General features: G+C 38.4%; 1 protein-coding gene across 12 annotated transcripts in view; it reads right to left on the reverse strand.

Annotated features, from left to right (window-relative positions):
- Positions 1–22,449, reverse strand: part of CNTN4 (contactin 4) — a 976,967-nt gene that overhangs the window by 868,378 nt on the left and 86,140 nt on the right. For 3 of the 12 annotated variants that reach the window (XM_073009918.1, XM_073009916.1, XM_007985029.3), the window contains exon 2: positions 16,528–16,611. The exons of the other annotated variants lie outside the window; for them this stretch is intronic. The gene's annotated coding sequence lies outside the window, so the exon portion shown is untranslated. The remainder of the gene's footprint in view (positions 1–16,527; positions 16,612–22,449) is intronic. 12 annotated transcript variants of the gene reach the window in all.

Genomic DNA, 22,449 nt, shown 5'->3' on the forward strand with positions numbered 1-22,449 from the left:
TTTGCTGTGATATGAGAAGATATATATTTCAAATGATAATAAAATTGAGAGTAACCAAGTTAACAGGAAAAGACTGAAACTTTCCAAGGAGCATTAGCAAGAAGACAACTACACTTTACTCTTTGTATGATAGTATGGCAGATTTATGGTTCAATATGAATTTGTCACTAGTCAAGAACCCCATGTGGTAAAACTGAAATATCTTCTACACTGTTACCCTCAAGAGATTTCTACATTGCCAGCATTCTTTACTTTTTCTTTTCTTTTCTTTTCTTTAGAGGCAGTCTCTGTTGCTTCTGTTCCTCTGTTGCCCAGGCGGGAATGCAGTGGCATGATCTCAGCTCACTGCAACCTCTGCCTCCTGGGTTCAAGTGATTCTCCTGCCTCAGCCTCACAAGTAGCTGAGATTACAGGCATGCAACACCACTCCTGGCTAATTTTTGTATTTTTAGTAGAGACAGGGTTTCACCATGTTGGCCAGATTGGTCTCGAACTCCTGACCTCAAGTGATCCGCCTGCCTCGGCCTCCCAAAGTGCTGTTATTACAAGCGTGAGCCACCGTGCCTGGACAGAATCCTGTACTTTAAGAAGTATGTATCTATATCCATCAGCTTTCATTTTTTCACAAGACTGGTATTTTTTATTTAGGATACAGCTGAAAGCAGAAAATTTATGCCAGAAAATCTTAAATTCAAATCCAGATCTGACCACTGATGAGATATTTTAACATGGAAGACTGACAAAGCCCATGAGTCTCCAGCTTCCCATTTATAAAATGAAGCAGGCAACTCCTATCCCCACAGGATTATTTCGCAGATTACCAGAAATGTACTGCATTAAGGCATAGAACTATGATCCTGGCCCATAGTATGTACTCAATAAATGTTAAATGCAGAATAATTCATATAGATTCTTTCCTGCTCCTTCTTTCATAAATGTGTATCAATTAATTCAGGCTGGCAAATCAAGAAAGAATGAAAAGAAAATGACAGCCTTTGCAATTTAAAAGTGGGCCATCACCCTCCACTACATACACAGGATGAATCCAGGTAAACAGAGCATCCGTGGAAAGCTAGAAAGAGCAGTAGAGGCCCAGGGTCAGTATGGAGAGGAGAGAACTAGGGAAGTGATGCCAAACTGTGAAGCATCCTTAATAGTCGCTATAACTTCAAGAAAGTTTCTTCCTCGATTTGCTAATGAAATAGTTCTGAGTCCAGGCATTTCTTCTTCTTCTTCTTCTTCTTTTTTTTTTTTTTTTTTTTTGTGTGTGTGTGTGTGTGTGTGTGTGTGTGTGACTGAGTTTCACTCTTGTTGCCCAAGCTGGAGTGCAGTGGCATGATGGCATGATCTCGGCTTACCGCAACCTCCGCCTCCCGGGTTCAAGCGATTCTCCTGCCTCAGCCTTCCTGAGTAGCTGTGATTACAGGCATGTGCCACCATGCCCGGCTAATTTTGTATTTTTAGTAGAGATGGGGTTTCTCCATGTTGGTCAGGCTAGTCTCAAACTCCTGACCTCATATGATTCGCCCACCTCAGCCTCCCAAAGTGCTGGGATTACAGGAGTGAGCCACTATGCCTGGCCCAGGCATTTCTTTTTCATAGGATAGAAATGGATCACTGCTTAGAGCATAAACAAGATAGGAGTGATTCACACATAACACACCCCAGTCAACAAAGTCAATGGCCTTCCAAAAAGATCCCTTGTCTGTATTTCTTTATGCTTGGTATAGGGTAAGTACTAGTAATTGTTGAATGATGAATGAATGGTACCAACAAAAATTGTTGAAAATAAATCAGAGGTTACATGACTAGCACTATAGTAGATGCTCAATAAATACTTTCTGTATTGACCATCTAAATGAAGTGAAGAAGAAATGATAAAATGATGGAAGGATTGAACAAATGCATAGAGAGTCCATTAAAACCAACCAACCAATGAATAAAAGAACAACTATGATCTCAGATTATACTGTTTAAGTAAAAGATTTTAAAGTCCATGATAGAAGCCAGGATTCACAGTAGGGTTCACGGAAAAGTAAAAATATAAAGTTGGCCATGTCAATAAACACTCTCACACCACTTTTATTCTCTCCACTCTCAGCACTTCACACACATACCTCACATCAGTCCTTTCCAAGTAAGACATAAAAGCCAGAGTATCTAAAAAATAGCAAAGAGACATCAATTCCAGCCTGTTCCCTTTACAGAATATAATTAGTAGATGACATATAGCTCTGTATAAATTAGGGTCTTCTGAATTTTCATTAAGCATAGATATCATGGGTTACAGGATCTGCAGAAGTTTACTTATTCCTATGTCATCTCTAGATTTCTTCCAGAAGTTTATACTCAAAAATGGATCAAACATGTGAGTATTTACCAAAAGCTTAACAATATATAAGGTAATGCCACAATCCTTACTGATAATTCACAGAGAAAGTTGACTTCTTTTATTTCCTGCCAAGAATGTAATTCCATCTCCAGAAATAAGTTCGTTCAGAAGATGCTTTAGTCTGCTTCAAGCCAAACTAGGTAACTAAGTGTCACTGAACGTTTTCTCTTAAAATATTGGGAAGCCAAGCTCCTTTGTTTTTGATGGCAAACCTCCAGAAGTAGAACAGCCATGTGATTCCCAGAGTGACACTTGTCAGTGGTGGGCTTACTGATATTCTGGAATCAGAACAAGTGCTAAACATATAAAGGTGTTAAATATTTCCCTTCCTGTGTAGGTAACCAAACTTAGAAACACATGCTAATTTTCCTCCCATATGTCTTATCTTAGGCTATAAAATTCTATATTGCATCAGAATAGCAGTTATTTCCAAATATTAAGGAGAACAGTATGGAAGTTCCTTGAAAAACTAAAAATAGAACTACCATATGATCCAGGAATATATACCACTGCTGGTTATATATCCAAAGGAACTGAAACAATACATCAAAGGGACATCTTCACTCCCATGTTTGCTGAAGCATTTTTCACAATGGCTACAATATGGAATCAAGCTAAATATCCATCAATGGGTGAACAGATAAAGAAAATGTATATGTAGACAATGGAATAATATTCAGACATGAAAAAGAATGAAATCCTGTCATTTTGGACAACATGGATAAATCTGGAGGTTGTCATACTAAGTGAAATAATCCAGGCATAGAACGACAAATACTGCATGATCTCACTTATATGTGGAATCTAAAAAAGTTGAACTCACAGAAGTAGAGACTATAAGGATGGTTTCCAGAGACTGCGAGTATAGGAAGGAGGGAATGAGGATAAAGGGTATAAAGTCTCAGATAGACTGGAGGAAGAATATTCCTCCAGTTGCACAGCAAGGTGACTATTATATATATATGTATGTATTATGTGTATATATGTATGTATCTATAATCAATACTAATGTATATATCAAAATAATTAAGAAAATAGGCCAGGTGTGGTGGCTTACGCCTGTAATCCCAGCACTTTGGGAGGCCGAGGTGGGTGGATCACCTGAGGTCAGGAGTTCGAGACCAGCCCGGCCAACATGGAGAAACCCTGTCTCTACTAAAAATACAAAAATAGCCGGGCATGGTGGTGCATGCCTGTAATCCCAGCTACCCGGGAGGCTAAGGCAGGAGAATCACTTGAACCTAGGAGGCAGAGGTTGCCATAAGCTGAGATCGTGCCATTGCACTCCAGCCTGGACAACAAGAGCAAAACTCCATCTCAAAAATAAATAAACGAATAAATACAACTAAGAAAATAAATTTTAAATGGCTCATCATAAAAAATTAAGTGAGGTGATGGATACATTGACTTGATTTAATCATTCTACATTGTACACATCTATCAAAATACATTTTACTCTATAAATGTATACAATTATGATTTGCCAATCAAAAATATTAATAATAAAATATTAATACATGACAATAAAACTTTTATTTTTGTAAGACAGTCAAACTCCTCACAAATTGAACTTTTTCATTATAATGCACATGCTAGTACTCTGGTAGCATACTGAATGAAAGAGCTAATGCTCAAGAAAATATTAAAAAATCTATTCAACATCTCTTAACATCTACACTTCCTCTATGACCTGCATTTAGTAGTAATCTATAAATTGTTTCATCTTAGTAATTTGTACTCATTTGTTTTGCCGCATGTCTTTTAACTCATTAAACATAAGCACCAGTGGAGCCAGAATTGCTAGAGTAGAATCTATCCATCTTCTGATTCCCTCTTTCTGATTTAATGAGAAATTTATAGTTGATTACAAAACTACATTTATACTCTAGGAAGAAAAATTAAAGGATGAAATTCAATAACTACCTTCTTGAGTATTCATTTCTAATTACCACAACCTAGTTATCAGAGCTAAACCACAGGTTTATAAATTTCTTTTTAAAATATTTTTTGCATATCTATATATTAATAGCAAGAAAATTTCAAACTCAACATAGAGTGCCCTGTGTAAGGCACACAGTTGCTGTCTAACCAATGGCCATCATCTTTTTTTACCCAACGGAAGAGTATGAGTATGAATTTTTTTTGAGAGTTTATCTATCTCTCCTCAAACCTGATGATGTGACTAAAGGTTAAATCCAAATTAGTCTAAACCAGGACTCTATAAAGCAAAGCAGGATATTTGTTTTGTAAGTATGGTTTTATTAGAACAAAGTCACACCATCCTTTTATAGAGAGTCTCTGGTTGCTTCTGTGCTACAAAGGCTGTATTAGGCCATTCTTGCATTGCTATAAAGAAATACTTGAGGCTGTGTAACTTATAAAGAAAACAGCTTTAATTGGGTCATGGTTCTGCAGGCCATATAAGCATGGCACCAGCATCTACTCGGCTTCTGGAGAGGCCTCAGAGAGATTTTGCTCACAGCAGAAGGTGAAGCAGGAGCAGGCAGGTCACATGGCAACAGCAGAAGCAAGGGGGTGCAGTGGGAAGTGTCACATACATTTAAACAGGCAGATCTCACAAGAAGTCACTCACTATCGCAAAGAGAGCACCAAGCCATGAGGGATTCACTTCAATGACCCAAACACCTCCCACCAGGCCCCACTTCCAACAGTGGAGATTACAATTCAATATGAGATTTAAAGGGGACAGCAACCAAACTATACTACTGGCAAAGTTGACTAACTGCAACAGAGACTGTATTGCCTGCAAAGCCTAAAGTACTTACCCTCTGGCCCTTTACAGAAAAAGTCTGCCAATACCTGGTATAAACGAATCCTGATTACTCCATTCCGCTTACCAATCATTGGTTTGAATAAAAGCATATGACACAATCCCAGCCAATAAGAGCACACGAAAACGTCTGTGAAACGTTATGGGGAACGTTTACTGGCTAATTGAGAGAAACATTCAGCCCAATAGAACTTCTCTTTAAGTACAATAATAAAGCTGATCATATTTAAGCCTGATGAGTCAGTGTGTACTTTTACCTGTGGCCAAAAACTTCCTAATAACGTTCCCATTTCATGGAATGTAAGTGAAAGAAACAACTAGCAAGCGAGAGTCGGAACAGATGCGGGTAGCCATTAATAAGACTAAAGAAGTAGCTCCCCTAAAAAGGCATTTACTTTTTATAATAATGCAGGCTTGGAGGGATGACTGAAGAGCCACATTGGTCTCTACAAAACACAGCAAGAATTCTGCTTCTGTTGCATTTTTTTAAATTCTACCCTAAGAAATCAGTACTTGACAATTAGCCATGATTGCAAACAATCACTAAGATAGCCATACATTTTTAAACAAAATGAAAGATTATTTCACATGAAACAGCCTAAGTAGAGGCTGGATAACTTATAAAGAAAATAGTTTAAATGGGTTCCTGGTTCTGCAGGCCATATAAGCATGGCACCAGCATCTACTTGGCTTCTGGGGAGGCCTCAGAGAGATTTTACTCATAGCAGAAGGTGAAGCAGGAGCAGACAGGTCACATGGTGAAAGCAGAAGCAAGGGGACAGGGTGAGAAGTGTCACACACATTTAAACAGGTAACTTGTAAGTTACCCTCCTCTAGATAGTTAGATGTGACTAGAGAAAGAAAAGATTACTAAATTTTCATTTACTTAAAAAATTTCCTATCAATGAATATAGTCTGATTTAAGACAGTCCCATTTAAAGTGGCATTCATTCAACAGATAATTACTGAGCATCCACTGTACACTTCGTACTTGAGATATAGCAGAAGACAACCAAAAATGACCCTTGTTATTGAGGAATTCATATTATAGTGGGAACAGCCCAATGAAAATCCAAAACAGTAAATAAGCAATGAAAACAGTGCGATGAAGGAAACATAGGACGGTAAAGGAAAATGGTACTATTGGAGGGATTCCGGGGAAAGGGGTATCTCCATAGATTCAATGGGATATAATTTGAGCAAAGATGTGAAGGAATTAAAAGGGTTAAGGAGGTGACTTGGTAGTCAGAAGATCCAGAGAAAGTAAAATGTAAAACACATGTTCATGCCTAACATATTCAAGGCCACTGTGGTTTGGAAAAAGTAAGAGGAATAGCAGTAGTAGAAGAAATTACAGGCCCACATCAAGTAAAAATCTGTAAGTTATTGTAAAGACTTTGGCTTATGCTCAGGGTGAAATGGAGGATCACTGCAAGACTTGAACAGAGAAGTGCTATGACCTGACACACAATTTAAAAAGATCACACTATGCAGAGACTAGACCATAGTGATGGGAGTGGAGAACAATGAAATGCAGGAGAGCTGGCAAAAGGTATTAAAGTAGCACAACAGAGAGACCTGGTAGATGCAGAGGTGGTAAAAGGCTGCCTATTTCTGAGAAAGAGACAGAGACAGAGACAGAGAGAGAGAGAGAGAGAGAGAGGAGAGTGTGTGTCCATTTAAATTTTTTAAATTTTCAAGTAACTTCAAGTATTTTCTAGTAATTTTCAAAAATTTCCAAACTAAAAATTGCTAGGAACAGTAAAGAATACACTTAAATCTCCTATCTAGTTTCCAGTATTGCAGCAACCAAATACTACAAACTGGGTGGCTTAAAACAAGAGTTTATTGTCTCACAGTTCCAGAGGCTAGAAGTCTGAAATCAAGGTGTGAGCAGGGTCATGCTCCCTCTAAAATTTGTCATGAAAACTTCTTCATGGCTTCTGGTGGTTTGCTAGCAAAGTTTGGCATTCCTCGGCTTGCAGCTCCATAACTCCAATCTCTGCCTCTGTTTTCACATGGCATTGTGCCTGCCTGTCTATCTTCGCATGGCCCTTGTCTTATAATGAAGCCAATCATAGTGGGTTGGGGGCCCACTCTACTCCAGTATGACATTATCTAAACTAATTACCCATACAACAATCCTATTTACAAATAAAGTCATATTCTGAGGGACTGGTGGTGAGGATTTCAATATATCTCTTTTGGCAGGACACAATTCAACCAATAACAATTTATTCTTAATATAACATTGTATCCCATTTGATTTCTTTCCTTTCTTTTCTGTTGACATGGGGTCTCGCTCTGTCCCCCAGGCTGGAGTGCAGTGGTGCGATCATGGTTTCCTCCAGCCTCAACCTCTCAGGCTCAAGTGATTTTTGGTCCTCAGTTTCCTGAGGAGCTGGGACTACAGGAGCACACCACCACACCTGGCTAATGTTTTTTTTTCAAGAGATAGGATCTCTTTGTGTTGCCCAGGCTAGTCCCAAACTCCTGGGCTCAAGTGATCCTCCTGCCTCAGCCTCCCAAAGTGCTGGGATTACAGACATGAACCACCATGCCTGGCCCAATTCACTTTCTATAATTATACATATAATTATTTTCCCTGAACATTTGAAACAGACAACATGATGATGAGCCTTGTATCTAGATATTTCAGTATTTCCTCTAAACAGGGACATTTTCTTATGTACCCATAGTACAGTTACTAACTTCACTGAACTGAAAACAGTCACACATCACTTAACAAGAATGTGTTTTGAGAAATGTATCATTAGGCAATTTCATCATTGTGGGACTATTACAGAGTGTATTTACACAAGCCTAGATGATACAGCCTACTACACACATAGGCTAGGTGGGATAGCATATTGCTCCTAGGTTATACTTGCAAACAGTATATAGGTTATACATTGTATTGTATATATATTGTATACAGGTTATACATGCAAACCTGTATAGCATGTAACTGTCCCAAATACTGTGGGCAACTGTAACATAATGGTATTTGTGTATCTAAACATATTTAAACATAGAAAGATACAGTATAAATATAGTATTATAATATTATGGGGGCCTTAGTCATGTATATGTGATGCATTATTGACAGAAACATCATTATATGGTGCATGATTATATTTGTACTGAACCGTTATCTAATCTGCTGGCTGTGTTTCAATGTTGTTAATTCACCCAGTAATATTCCTTTTAACACTGTATATCTTCCACTTCAAGATCGAGTCTACTGCTGCATACTGCACTTAGTTTTCACATCTCTTTATTATAGAATCCTTTAAACAGTAAACCTTTCCAGCATTTTTTTCTTTCATTATACTTATACTTTTGAAGAATAAAGTTGATGAGTCATTTTTATAGTCCCTTCTATCACTCTGATGTTCTTTATCAAAAGTGTTTTTTCCCCCTTCTCCTTCAAACTTAGAAGTGTTTTATTTTGTGTGTGTGTGTGTGTGTGTGTGTGTGTGTGTGTGTGTTTTAATAGAAGAGTACTGAGGCTTTAGGACAAGTCAGAGCCAGATCAGTCCATAAATGACAATGCCGCAGATGCTAGGATATGTGGAGGGAATTTTCCAAAAAGAAAGAAATTCTGTACTGAAGAGATAATAGATAAGGGGGTGCAGCTTGAAGTCTAAGTTTTCTCGGGGGATGGAACTATGGAGAAACTTGTGTTGCAGGAGAATATGGGCAAAGAAAGAAGCTGTCAACTCCAGTAAAGATGCACCTTAAGTGAGGGAAAGATTGGCTATTCCCAAGGCTGATGCACTAAGAGAGAAATAAGGAAATCAGAGCGAGGGCAAAAAGCAGTACTGAATTTCAGCAGTTGTCATCTTAATAGTAAAGCTGTATTCGAAGTCTGTTATATGCCTGGATCACATGGCAAAACACACATCCACACTCACAACCACACCAGTACACAAAACACACATACACACTCTCACACCCACACTACGTCACCTATCACAAAAACAAATGTTTGACCTCATTATTTTTTTTATATGGTGGGGAGCTAATAGTGGTTTTGGTGTAAAGTTAGAAAGTAGAAAAGAAAAATCAGTAAGCCATTCACAGAGTAAATAAACATGTGTGTGGCTCAAAACAAATCAAATTATTGCTCTGTATAACTCCAACTGCTCTCACAAGCAGCAGAATTTTGTTAAATAGATAACCTCACCCACTTTCCAATTCAGCTGTATGCAGTTTGAGGCATGAACTTGGAAGACCTGAATTGCCCAGTATGACTAGGTAAGAAAAAAATTCAAATATCTGAGGGCCAGAGGTGTCATGGAAGAGAGGGATCAACCTAGTGGCAGCACCACATGAGAAGGTAGGTTTGAGAGGTCTCTGGTCAAAGCAGCCCAAAAGGGACATAGAGGACAATTACTAAGAATGGCTTTTAAATTATTTGCTACAGGGTGTGCTCCCACCTTTCTCCAGCTTGTATCACTTAGAAAATCTTTAATGTAGGGGCTACACTGCTCAGTAATGGTTTTCTTGTGAAAATAGATTATTTTAGGTAAATTTGAGAATGGTCTGATAGTTAAGTTCTATGTCTGGGTTAATGCCAAAACACACACACACACACATTAAAAATACATTATAAGTTGGGCATGGTTCCACGTGACTGTAGTCACAGCTACTAAGAAGGCTGGGGCAGGAGGGTCGCTTGAGCCCAGGAGTTCAAGGCCAGCCTGGGCAACATAGCAAGACAGACCCCATCTCTTCACAACAAAACAAAAACAAAAACAAAAGTACATTATGCCACTAAGCTTGAGATGAGGATAGAGGAGATTCTGAGAGAGTCAAGCACTGTGAAATCACAAAAATTCCTTGAAAACTCAAGACTTTCAAGGGCCTTGAATTGGTGAGGTGAAAGTCAAGAACTTCAGACATAAAGACCAACCCAGCTGATATATGGATATATGTGAACTATATAAAAAATTGTACTAAGGTAGGGGTGTGTGTGTCTATGAGATATATATTTGTGTGTGTGTGTGTGTGCGCGCGCATAAAGTCCTGACCCCAAACCATACACCAATGTACGCACTATGCTGCAAGGTTGAATTTAGAAAATATCAAGCCCAAACAAAGCTGTAGAAATGTAATAGGCTGAGGATGGATGGTGAGATCTGCTAGGATGAATGGAGAACGGGGGTCCTATAACTTCATCTTTTATTGCCCTCCCACCCACCACCCAAGCAGACTTTCCCATAGCTCTGAGATGCTGGCCTGGAACTATAGACCAGAGTATTCACGTTCATTACCCAGTTCTAAAGGAAGTAATGTGCTGCAGAAAAAAAAAATGGAGAAATCTCTCTAGCTCCTAAAGACCCTTTAAGCCCACGGCAGAACTCCAGCTCAACTTTTTGAAGCATTTTATCTATTTTATTTTCCCTGTGTAGTGTAGGACACCTCCTTCTGTTTTTGTGCTTCCTCTAGAAAAATTCTTTTTTAATCAATATTTCAGAAAAAAAAACCCACAAAGACACACACACACACACACACACACACACACACACACACACAAAAGTCAGATGTGGGAACCCTAGATCCACCCAACTGCTTAGATTGACTCTTGTCATTTCTACTCTTCTTTGAATTTTACTAAATCAATGAGATGAAATGTCTCAGGAAATATTTGACCATTATCCTTCTAGTGGAACAGACTGAGCAGGGCAAAGGTTAGAGCGGGGCAGAAGGCTTCTTGCCAACGCTCACACATAAACTCACAGAGGACTCCGGGGTAGAATCTCAAACACTGATTCAGTGACCTTGAAATGGACTATTAAGAAAGCACAGTGTATCTGCTGGAAAGCAGAGTCTCACAGCACTTGTTCATCATCACCTTCCTGTATGAGGAGACACTGGTACAAGCCTTTGTGTCACAACTGATTTGAGGAGCAATGATGAGTCTCTAAAGTCATTGGATCAGATGATAAAAACTTACCTCTGGTAACCACAGGTCTAAAATTTGGCATCCATCCTTGGCAGAAGGTTACTGACTAGATAGTCACCTGAGAATCACTCACTGAAAGTTCATTATTTGAGTTTTACAAAGAACATTAGAAAATATTTCAGTCACTTTAAAAAATGAATAACACAGGAATGGACACAGAGTTCTATGGAAAGTCGTATTTTTCATGAATAATGAAGAGCGCCATGTTGCTGAGAGAGAGGAAAGTCAGAATGGGGCTCCAGTCCCTCATTTTTTTGTTTTTGTTATTGTTTTTCAGGGTCAACATAGAGGTGAGAGGAATATGGCCTTGCCTGACTCCTCTCTCGGGGTATCAGTGTCTCTCACCCATCAGCCCATTCCATGGATCAAACTGATTTGTTTATCTGACATACTACAACACTGACCCTCTCTATTCCAGCACTACTATATACACCTTAACTCAATTTGTTGTGCCTGTTATTGCACTGAGTATCATCCCAGAGAGATCTGCCGAGTTCTTCAGCTGGTTAGCCTCTTCTGTTTGAAGGCACTCAGGCATGGACTCCAACTTCCAGGTCAGCCTTCTAGCGGCAGGCATCGGTGAAGGACTTGTTCCTCCCTAACTCCTTGCACTGTGTTTTACGTCAAGAGCATCTTTCTCTCCACACATCACAGACCCCTGCCTGGGCACACCCTGCATGTGGAAGCTGGCAACCTTTTCTTTTTTAGCCTGGATGTCAATAAGCATTTGAAGACATGAGTCAAAAAGAAACTGGATTTTCAGATTTTGGAAAACAAAAAAAGAAGGAAAGCTCATTTCCAAAACACCTCAGGCCAGATTATTGGCTGAATTTTCTGAATTCCATAGAATTACTTAATGATGAACAGGGCAAAATCCTCAGTCCCTCCAGAGCACTGAAGGGGAAGCAGAGCAGCTGCAGTGTACATAGTATCTCCCAAATATCAAGAACTTGGGACATGATTTGCAGCGCAAGTAAAGTTAACTCTCTTGGGAGGGCACAGGGAAGTCTTTGTAGCTTACAGTCTTAGTCTGTGGCAGCTGTTCCCCAAGAGAGTCTCCCTTTGTTTTATTATCAATGTGAAGCCCATTGCCATCCAAAGACTAATGCAAGCTAAAGAATTCCTACTGCTTCCTCAGCTGCAACCTGTATCCCACGCCAAGGCCCAGCTCCATCATCTTTCTTCAACTTTGCCCTAATTACTGCCTTTCTATCTGGCTCAGAGATAACCTGAGAGGCCAGATTTCAACCCTCTCTCCTTCTCAGATTAAGGCCTAGAGAGTATCCCTCCCTGGAACCCAGAAACAGGTACAGTTTCTCACCCAACCTGAAATTCTACACCTGAAATGGCACTGCAGCAGAAATAGCTAAAAGATTTCTGGACTTTATTTACCTATTGAGGCCCAGAGATCTTTGGAAGCCTCCATGCCTCCAGCTCCCAATCTTCCCCAGGATAGCCTGACCTTCTCATCATATGTCCTAGTCTCTATCTTTCCTGAAGAATTTGTTTTCAGCAAGGGAATGAGGAAGGAACTTGGACACGGCCTTCAACATAGGCTCACAGAACAAGAGAAGGACCAGGCCTACAGCATCCTAGAGACTCTTGCTGATGCAGCCTAAAGATAAATTATTAGGAACCTCTCAATGGAAAGGTAAATATGGACTCTCAAGGACCTCCATGTCGAAGGGCCAGAGCAACAAGGATCTCAAGTGGATTGTACTGATGCACCCAGGAAAATTCTATTTAGAAGATGTAGAAAATTTCACCTAGGGAATGAACTGGGGAAGGGCTCAAAAGATAACCAATCAAGGGGCTCAGAAAGCCTCTTTGATCCTTCCTTGATCCAGGCACTTCAAGTAGGGCAAACCCACTTTTTTTTTTCTCCCTTTTCATTCTTGCTGTCATCTTAAAACCCACTTGATGTGCTTTCACAAGTGGCAGAAGTGGGGTGCACTTCTCATGGTCCTTGAATCCATAAAACCATGGTGTCAAAAGAGAACATCTCAATCCTGGCCTTTTCACCATGCCACCTTTCCCTACTCAGAAACCCATGTTTCAGAGGCAGACTCAAAATCTGAGCTGAGAGAAAACAGATAATTATGGGAGAAAAATGTGGCATCTAGTCCTCTCCTGTGTGTAAGCAAGGCTAGTGGCACAAGGCGGTCCTGCTTTGATATTTGCAAGGGCCTTGCATAGACTCATCAGATTAGGGCAGACGGAAAATACATCTCTGCACATAGTAAATATTGTCACCTCTCACACACTACAACTAAGACAGAACCTGGCAGAATGTGACTAAAATGGGGGCCAAAAGGGCAACCCAGAGCTAACTATAAGTTAAACAACAGCAGATCGTGAACCCAGGAATAAGAATGGGAATTGTGCCCCAGGGGACTCCAGCCATAGCAGAGGCGTGCTTCAGAGAGTAGAGCTACGAGGTGAAGTTAGAGGTGCCTTCAAGGACCAATGGTTGCAAGGATATGGCATAATTAAGGCTATGGAGTCCCTCATGCCTCATAAAACAAAACCAGAAAATCAAATAAATTAAGCACTCTGAGAACTAATTAGCTTAGAATCTCCCAAATATTCAATGACAATTTGGGTAGTCTAAGGGCTATAATAACCAAGAAATACTTTGTACCATTATTGGCAGTCCAAGATGTCTGGAAATCATGCCCTGAAGACCATCTTTCTTCTTAGTTAAAACTCTAAACAGAGGCACAGTCTGACAGCCGGGCTCATGATTGTACCACTTAAATGCCCACTGACCCAGAAAATTTGCTAATGGCTCACAGCCTCATCCCCATAGCATACACTGTGGGGATATGGCACCTTCCCATGTTTTATAGATCCACTTAGAGTACATAGAAAGTACCCTTGGGTAGCAAGAGCTCGAATACCCTAAGTTTCAGGCCCTTCTGAAAGATCTGGGATACTAATTTACAGCAAAGTGAAAAAAAAAAAATGGGAATCCTATAATAGCCGTTTCCAATTAGTAAAGAATCCAGAATTTGGACACAGGATTGGGGACTTCACACACTAGAGGGAAAGCACTTTCCTGCAAAGTTCATAGGAAGAGAGAGACCCTGGTGAGCAATGTGTCCCAATTTCTGCCCCAAAGAAGACAGGCTCCTCAAAAAACTAAATTCAGAGAATGAATGAGTCATTTGTCTCAGTGGATACATCCCAAGAGAGAAAACAAAAGCCAGTAAGGTGCCCTGCTAATGCCAAATCAATGTCAGCCTCTGAAAAAAGCCCAGGCCAGGCCCCATTCAAACCAAAGTTGTCTCTGAATGGTGTGGACACTGAAGATAACATGACAGTCACACAATGAGGAATCTAGGCCCAGGCAGAGCTTGGATGTAAACAGTGTTGTGATTGTAGACCACTCTCCCTTCTTAAGCAAAGCAAAGTAACAAAAGCCACATCCTGCAGCCTTCACACAGATTTTGAGGACCTGAATTTTTGGAGAAGGGGCAGCATCTTTGTCCATTTGTGCTGTTATAAACAAATAACACAGACTGGGTCATTCATAAATATGGAAATTTGTTTCTCACACTTCTGGAGGCTGGGAAGTCCAAGACCAAGGTGCCAGCAGGTTCAGTGTCTAGTGAAGGCAGCTCTCTGTGTCCAAGATGGTGCCCTGTTGCTGCATCCTCCAGAGGAGGATGTTGTGTCCTTACATGAAGGGATGGAGGGGTAACACGCCCCCTCCAGGCCTTTTATAGGGCACTTCATCACCTCCTAAGGGCCCTCCCTCATAATATTGTTTCACCTGAGATTAAATGTCAACATGAGTTTTGGAGGGGACACAAACATTCAAACCATAACAAGCAAGTGGTTCATAAATAGGAACAGAGGTCCTAGCAACACTGAAAAAGTCAACAGTGTCTGAAGCATCCTCCTTCCATACTTCCCAATTAGCCTGTGTTCCCAAGCTGGCTCCACCAACAGGTGTCTAGGTTTCGAGATACCACAGCTCACCCTCACCCATGCTCTGGGCTCTGTCTCTTTGGGCTGTCATTTCTAGTGAGCTAAAAGTCCTCCTTCATCCCTTCCTGGAAGGGAAGTTCTTTTTAATGAAAATTTCAGGCTGGTGTGGTGGCTCACTCCTGTAAAATTCTCACCCTTGGGAGGCCAAAGCTGGTGGATTATTTGAGCCTAGGAGTTTCAAACCAGCCTGGGCAATATGGTGAAACCTCGTTTCTACCAAAATAATAATAATAAAATGCAAAAATTAGCCAGGTGTGATGGTGTGTGATAGTGGTCCCAGCTACTCAGGAGGCTGAGATAGGAGAATCGCTTAAACCCAAGAGATTGACGCTGCAGTAAGCCATGATCACGCTGCTGCACTCTAGGCTAGGTGACAGAGCGAGACCCCATCTCAAAAAAAAGAAAAAAAAAAAAGAAAATTTCAGTTTATGTGAACAAAATATATTTCACTACCCTGTTCTCTGAAGACGACAGTCTCTGTTATTCTATCCAAAAATACTTTTTTCCAAATGTATTTGTTTCTTCTAATAGGAGAGTAGTGTCTTCCATCTGTGACACATTTGGGGTAAAGGCTTATGGCATCTTTGTAGCTTGGGGTGGTTATGTGAGCATCATTCTCAAATATGACATTCCATGTATGGCTTTGGTTGCATGGCCATTATTCCAATTATATACAGTCTAGATATCAAAGAGCTGTTCTCTTTCCCAGTGGCCACAAAATTCTTAATTTATTTGAGGTCAGTGTTGACAAGCACACAAACAGATAAAGACTAACAACTAGATTCTCTATTGTCTTTCACCTAACAGAGAACGGGTCTCTATAAACAATGAACCCACTCATAGATATCACCAAATGGTCAGACCTTAAATTCCCAAATCATTCCTGTCAATAAGGGGGAATAATTTATTGGGCAAAATGAGCCCAAAACATAAGAGCCGTGGAATTAGTAGAGAGGAAAACTGAAATCAGAAAAACAAAGTTAGCAAAATCCTATTGTTATTATGGATTCATCTCTGGGAACCAAGACAAAACATATGTAGAAGAAAATTTCCCATGAAGTACATTCCTACATGATAAATTTTGCCTTGCTTTTCAGTTGAACCCACTGGATATCTCAGTGGAGGACCTCCAAAGCTGTTAAAATTAATTTTAAAAAAAGAAAGGTAAAATCACAGCTGTCATACATGTATAAGATTAATAGGTGTTAAAGATTTTATTTTACTCATAATAAGAGATCCAGTCAAATGTTATAGCTTTCTCTTTCTGGATATGTTTTGAAAATATATCCAAGGATTTCCTAAAAGACTGAATGTATAATGTATAATGAAGAATCTTCTTTAGAGAAGATATGAGTTAGAAGTAAAATTTTATCTTCCTACCATATGGATACAGTTCTTTTTCATCCAGCATTTTTATAGTTGATTTTCAGTATTTGTGAACACCAAAAGCATGTTCAGTATAATCTGAAACAAAGAAGAGAGCACCTGCTGTTAGGAACAGTCATTTTAAGTTGAACAAAACCATTCAGGAGAGAAAATAAAAACACGTGCTGAGTTGGTGGCTTTATCTCAAAAGAACCAGTTCTCAACCAAGACAAAAACAAACTTATGGGGAAGTTTTGCTTGGAAAGTAGCTTCAACATTATTTAATACCAGTAACTGGATTATAGGAAGACATATATTACTTTATTAATCTTACAATGAGTCATATAACCCATGGCATTTTGACTAATTGACTCATAATTTTAAACACTAACTTCATAACATATACAATAAGCTGTATATTCAACAGTTGTATTTGGCTGGTTACCCCATAATTATAAGGAGTAGTTCAGATAGTTCATAATATATATGGATGGGTAGATATTACATAGTGGCTATTTATTAATGAAAAGATGAAAAGACATAACTTGGAATTTCTTATTTAGTAATGAAGAAATAAACAAGCTACAACTAATGTTAGATCTCCAGACTTTATTAAAAATAATCAACAACTTTATATCATCTCAATTCAATTAGTGTTGTGAATTTGAGAATATTTTTTCATATCCAAAAATTGATATATATATGTGTATATGTGTGGTGTGTGTGTGTGTGTGCACGTGTGTGTGTGTAAAAAAAGAGAGAGAGACTCAAGTAAAGAAAAAGCAAGGCACAGTTGATAACTAATTTTCCACCTACAAATGGCTATCACTGTCTGGATGTTGAAATAGGAACCACCTAGTATACTTGCTGAGAATGCCAACCTCAGAAATACTGTCCAAAACATGTTGGAATGTATGTGTTAACGTGGTGGAACTTGTAGTTTATGATAAAATTACACTTTGCTAGAACCTGTTGATTCTATTACATTATTTTCTCAGGAATTCATCATTATTGAAATGGATTTACTGTGGTTATTGTAAATGCCTAGAAGCATTCAGTATTTATTCTTGCAGAGGAACCAGCAATGACATCTAGATCACCACCTAAAATTGGGTCATACTATTTGCTTATGGAGTGTTATACTTTACATATGCAAATGTGACTATCATACCACCAATACTGGTGCAACTGCTATATTCTCTGACTGGGAACTCATTTTCATTAGCCCCTACTTTGTTCACCCAAGCTGTGATCAACAAGGAAAAATGTTTTTAATAGTCCAGTTGAAAGGACAATATGGTAGTTGAAAACAGAATGAAAGGTACTAATCCATCAGTGATGAAAAGCAAGTTTGGCTTTGTTAACACTAACTAATTAATAAGCCAAACAGCCCTTGTATTTAAAATGTAATCATTTACAAAGGCAGCAAGGTTACAGGAGGAAATAGCACTGGATTAGTAGTCAGGGGACTCAGAGCCTCATTCCAAGTACAATGTGACATAGGACAATTGCCTTCACTTCCCTATGTTTTCCACTTTTGTCCTCAAAAATAAACTAAGTATTTGCTGGTGGAGTTCCACTCAATCGGCTTCTGGTGTTTGACACATTCTACTAAAGGTGAATTTTCAGAATGCCACACAAGGTACCTGTTCCTTTATACATCCCTTATCAGTGACATCTCATCAGCTCTCACTACCCACATATCTGGTACACAGTTTGGCCAATAGTCTTTATATATTTGGGGGCCTTCTAAAATCCCTGGGGATACTCACATTTGTTTTCTTAATCCTCTTTGAGGAATTGTGCTCTTATTCATGAGTGTCTCTTTCAGCACCTAATATATTTTTTCAATAATGCATCAATCAATTTTAAATAATTAGAAAGTATTTTTCAACATAGTTATGACAATCTCCCAAACAAAGCTTTTTTTTAGGTCATGCTGGAGTCATAAAACTAATGATTTTGCAAGTTCACTTTAGGCAGAAACATTTTATGTCAGCAGATGAAGCACATTTCACTGATAAACTAAAAACAAACAAGTTTCCCATGTAGTTGTCCTTAATAAGAAGTTAAACGCAATGAATCCAGTCTAATCATGAGTAGTAACCAGATGGCTAGGCAATATTTGACACATGACTTATCTGTCAATGCTCATAGCCACGTACTCAATTCACTCTGGGTTTGACCTTGATTGTCTTACAGACTCTGTCAATCACAATGGCATGTGATTCTTTAATCCAAGGTAAATTTCCTCTGTAACTACAATCAGATGGTTGCTAAGGCATCACTGTCAGTCACTCGGTTATCCCCAAAGGTAGGCTTTCTATAAGTGTGCGTGATAGTCAACAAACCTTCAGTTAAAATGCCAGTGGAAGATAATTTATGCTGTACTTGACATAAGTTTGCTGGAAAGAACGAGCTTTCAGGAGAGACTAATTCAAGAAACTGGATTGGGAAACTTGGATAAGGAAAGTCAAGAGTAACCCTAAAACTCAAACTAATCAGTAACTTTCTTGCAATCAAGCCTGTTACACAGTATTCAGGGAAGTAAAATCCTCTTACTAGACCCATCAAGGAGCAAGTGGACCCAAAGTATGTGTTTCTTATTTGAAAAGCATGAGATAAAATTTGTGTTAAAAGACAGTCAAGTTTGAATCCCGGTTCTACTATTTCACTATTGATAAGGTTAAACTTTACATCTCACTTTTCTAACCTGTAAAGTAACATATCCTTCTAGACTATTGTGAAGAATGAATTTGATAATAAATGTAAATATACCTAGTATCACACATGACCTAATAAAGCAGTCCCTTAATGTTAGTTCCATCCCTATCCTTCTAGAAAACATTTTAATTTAAAAAGAAATGTTTTAGGTTAGATGTATTATTTACCAGATTAGGAAATTTAAACTCTTAAAAAAAAATCTATAAAAATCAGAGAGCTCTTAATTAGGACTCTCTTTTATCTACCATGTAGATACAATCAACATACATGCACCATCTAATTCAGCAGCCATAAGCTACCTATGGCTATGGAGCCCTTGAAATGTTGCTAATCTGAATTGAGACGTGCTGTAAGTAAAATACACAGTAGATTTATAAGGCTTAGTACAAAAAATGTAAAATATTTCACTTATCATTTTTACAACTGAGTACCTATGAAGTAATAATTGTTTTACATAAAATATATTACTAATATTGATTTTACCTATTTCTTGTTGTTGTTTGTGGCTCCTGGAAAAAGTAAATTTGGCTATGTAGCTCACATAACATTTCTAAATGACAGTGCTAGTATATATAATTGCTCTTTAATGAATGTCTGAATAAACAAATTTGGTAGGTGCTTTCGGAATTATACCTGTAGACCATCTTACTAAACACAGTCCTTGGAAATTAAAATACACAGTGAGTATAAATTGGTGAATATTAAAAGCTTTGAAGAGAGAGTACTATGAGAAAAATAAAAGTTCAGCATAAAATTGCTAATGGTGGTGTTGGACATGAAAAACACATTGTCCTCAATGACATTCATAGTGTACACTCTTAATAGGGTAATATTTTTTGTTATAGCTACTACAGGGAAAGCATTCATCCATGCTGCAAGTTGAAGTTATTATCTCAACTTCATTGGAGGTACAAGGTATTGTATTAATGAAATCGAAGTCTCTTCTCTCCTTACCAATTCATCCTATTTGGGGCATTATGGGACTGTCAGCTAAACAGTTTTATTTTATTCAAAGAACAGAAGACCAGGAAGCAACGTTTCTTATTTCCCTCCCACCAAAAATACTCTCGTGGATAATTTTTATTTGACCAGAAATATTTTAATCATGTGAGCACTTAATAAGGTACAAATAATTATGTGCAATTACATGATAATTACTCTCAACATAATTACCACACCAGTGCAGCTTTGTTAGAGATAATCAGATAGCTACTGGTGAACTGCAAATTAATTGATAACAGGACATTTATAATTGCAAATGATCATGATTACCTTGGAGTATGAGCACATTAGAAATGTGAATAGGATGGCAGGAGGATCAGAGACATTCATTTAACAGAAATGTCATAGAATAAGTAAGATTAGATCATAAATCTACTGGACTCAGTTCCAACCTAAAGGATGCTCTGTGTCTGCTATTTGCAGATTTTTTGGTCATATGTCATTTAGTATATACACAGCCTATATTGGGTTAGTCTACCAATCAGAGATTTTCTTCCTGTGTGCACCATCTGTGTTGTAGTCTGACTGTATTTATAGGCATCTTAGTAGCAAATTACACTTTTAGAGTTAGACGATAACAGAATGCCTACCCTCCCAAAAAGATACAGATGCCAAGAGGTAAAAATGTCTTAAGATCATACACACAATGACTGACGGGCCTATAGAATTTCAGTTCTCCTCATTTCCAGTCTAGAACTGCATTAAATTAACATGGCACAAACCTAGTTTCTTCACATACTATTTTACAACATTGTCATACTTGAACATTGACCCTCAAATACATATTTAATCATTGATTCAAGCCTAACATAGGTCTCTGTTTTAAGGCCATCCTAAATATTAATATCTGAGAATTCATTGGTTTGATGTTAATTACAAGTTTTTTCTAAATCACACTAATATGAACATGAATCTATTAAAGCAAACACTACTTTCCATGGTAGAATGCCTATCACACTTTATGAAACACTCTTCCTATTCCACATTCCGACTGTATGCCAGAATGTTTCTATAATTCTTTGAGTTTAAGATGGCTTAGAATAGCACTCTGCACTTCAGAAAACAAAAAAAAGTATGCACTTTTGTGTAGAGCAATGTATTATCCACTAATTCAAAGACATACATGTTACAGCCCTGTCCCTTGAGAAGCTCAAAGCTCTCATAGAGTATAAAAGCCTTACACAAATACCTTCAACAACAGGCAGCATGAAATGCATGCTATGAAAGTGGTGCATCCTGCTACAGAATTTCACAGGTCCTAGCTACCATTCCAGGATGAAGTGAATGGTAACGACTTCAAAAATAAAGGAGAAATGAGCTGGGGCTTGAAGGGTATTCAAATTTAGGAATATGGAGTAAGGACATATAAGGTAGAGTATGAAAAAAATTTTAAATCCAGATGACAGAGAAAGAAAAGCAAGCAATTGTGATGGTTAAATTTTATGCATCACCTTGGCTAGGCTATGGGTCCCAGTAGTTTGGTCAAATACTAGTCTTGGTATCGCTTTCAAAGTATTTTGTTGATGGGATTAACATCTATAATCAATTTAGTTTAAGTAAAAGAGATTATCCTCCTTAATGTGGGTGATCTTCATCCAACCAGTTGAAGGCCTTAAGTGTAAAAACTGAAGTTTCCTGGAGATACACATACATACACACACACACACACACACACACACACAAAATCCTATTGGTTCTGCTTCTCTAAAGAGCCCTGGCAGATACAGCATATTAAGATAAATGTAAGTAGCCAAACACAAGAGCAAAGGAAAATGACTGGAAGTTAGATTTGGAATAGACAGCACAGGTGTGCTGAATAGCCTGCTAAAGAATTCAGATGTCTGGAAGAATTCAGGGAGGAGCCCCAGAAAGTGTGTTGAGCAGAGGAGCAAAAGCAGCCCAAGAAGTGCACTGAGGAGACAAGTGTGAGTAGAGTTTCTGATGGATGAGAGGAAAAAAGATATGAGATGTTCAGAAACCAGGTGGAATGTTATTAACAATATTTAATTGCTAACCTTCCCAAATCAATAAAATCCATGAAAATCACATTGAAAATGTTGAATTCCATCCTGTAATAAAATAATATGGTGATAAAGTCATACATTCTTACCTCTACATTTAAGAGCTCTTTGAAAAACACTTGGTTGTAGCAACTCTTGCTTTAAACTTTTGTTTTCATGATTCTTTAATGGATACAGTCTACTATTACTA

The sequence above is a fragment of the Chlorocebus sabaeus genome, chromosome 22, assembly GCF_047675955.1.
Source record: "Chlorocebus sabaeus isolate Y175 chromosome 22, mChlSab1.0.hap1, whole genome shotgun sequence".
NCBI lineage: Eukaryota > Metazoa > Chordata > Mammalia > Primates > Cercopithecidae > Chlorocebus > Chlorocebus sabaeus.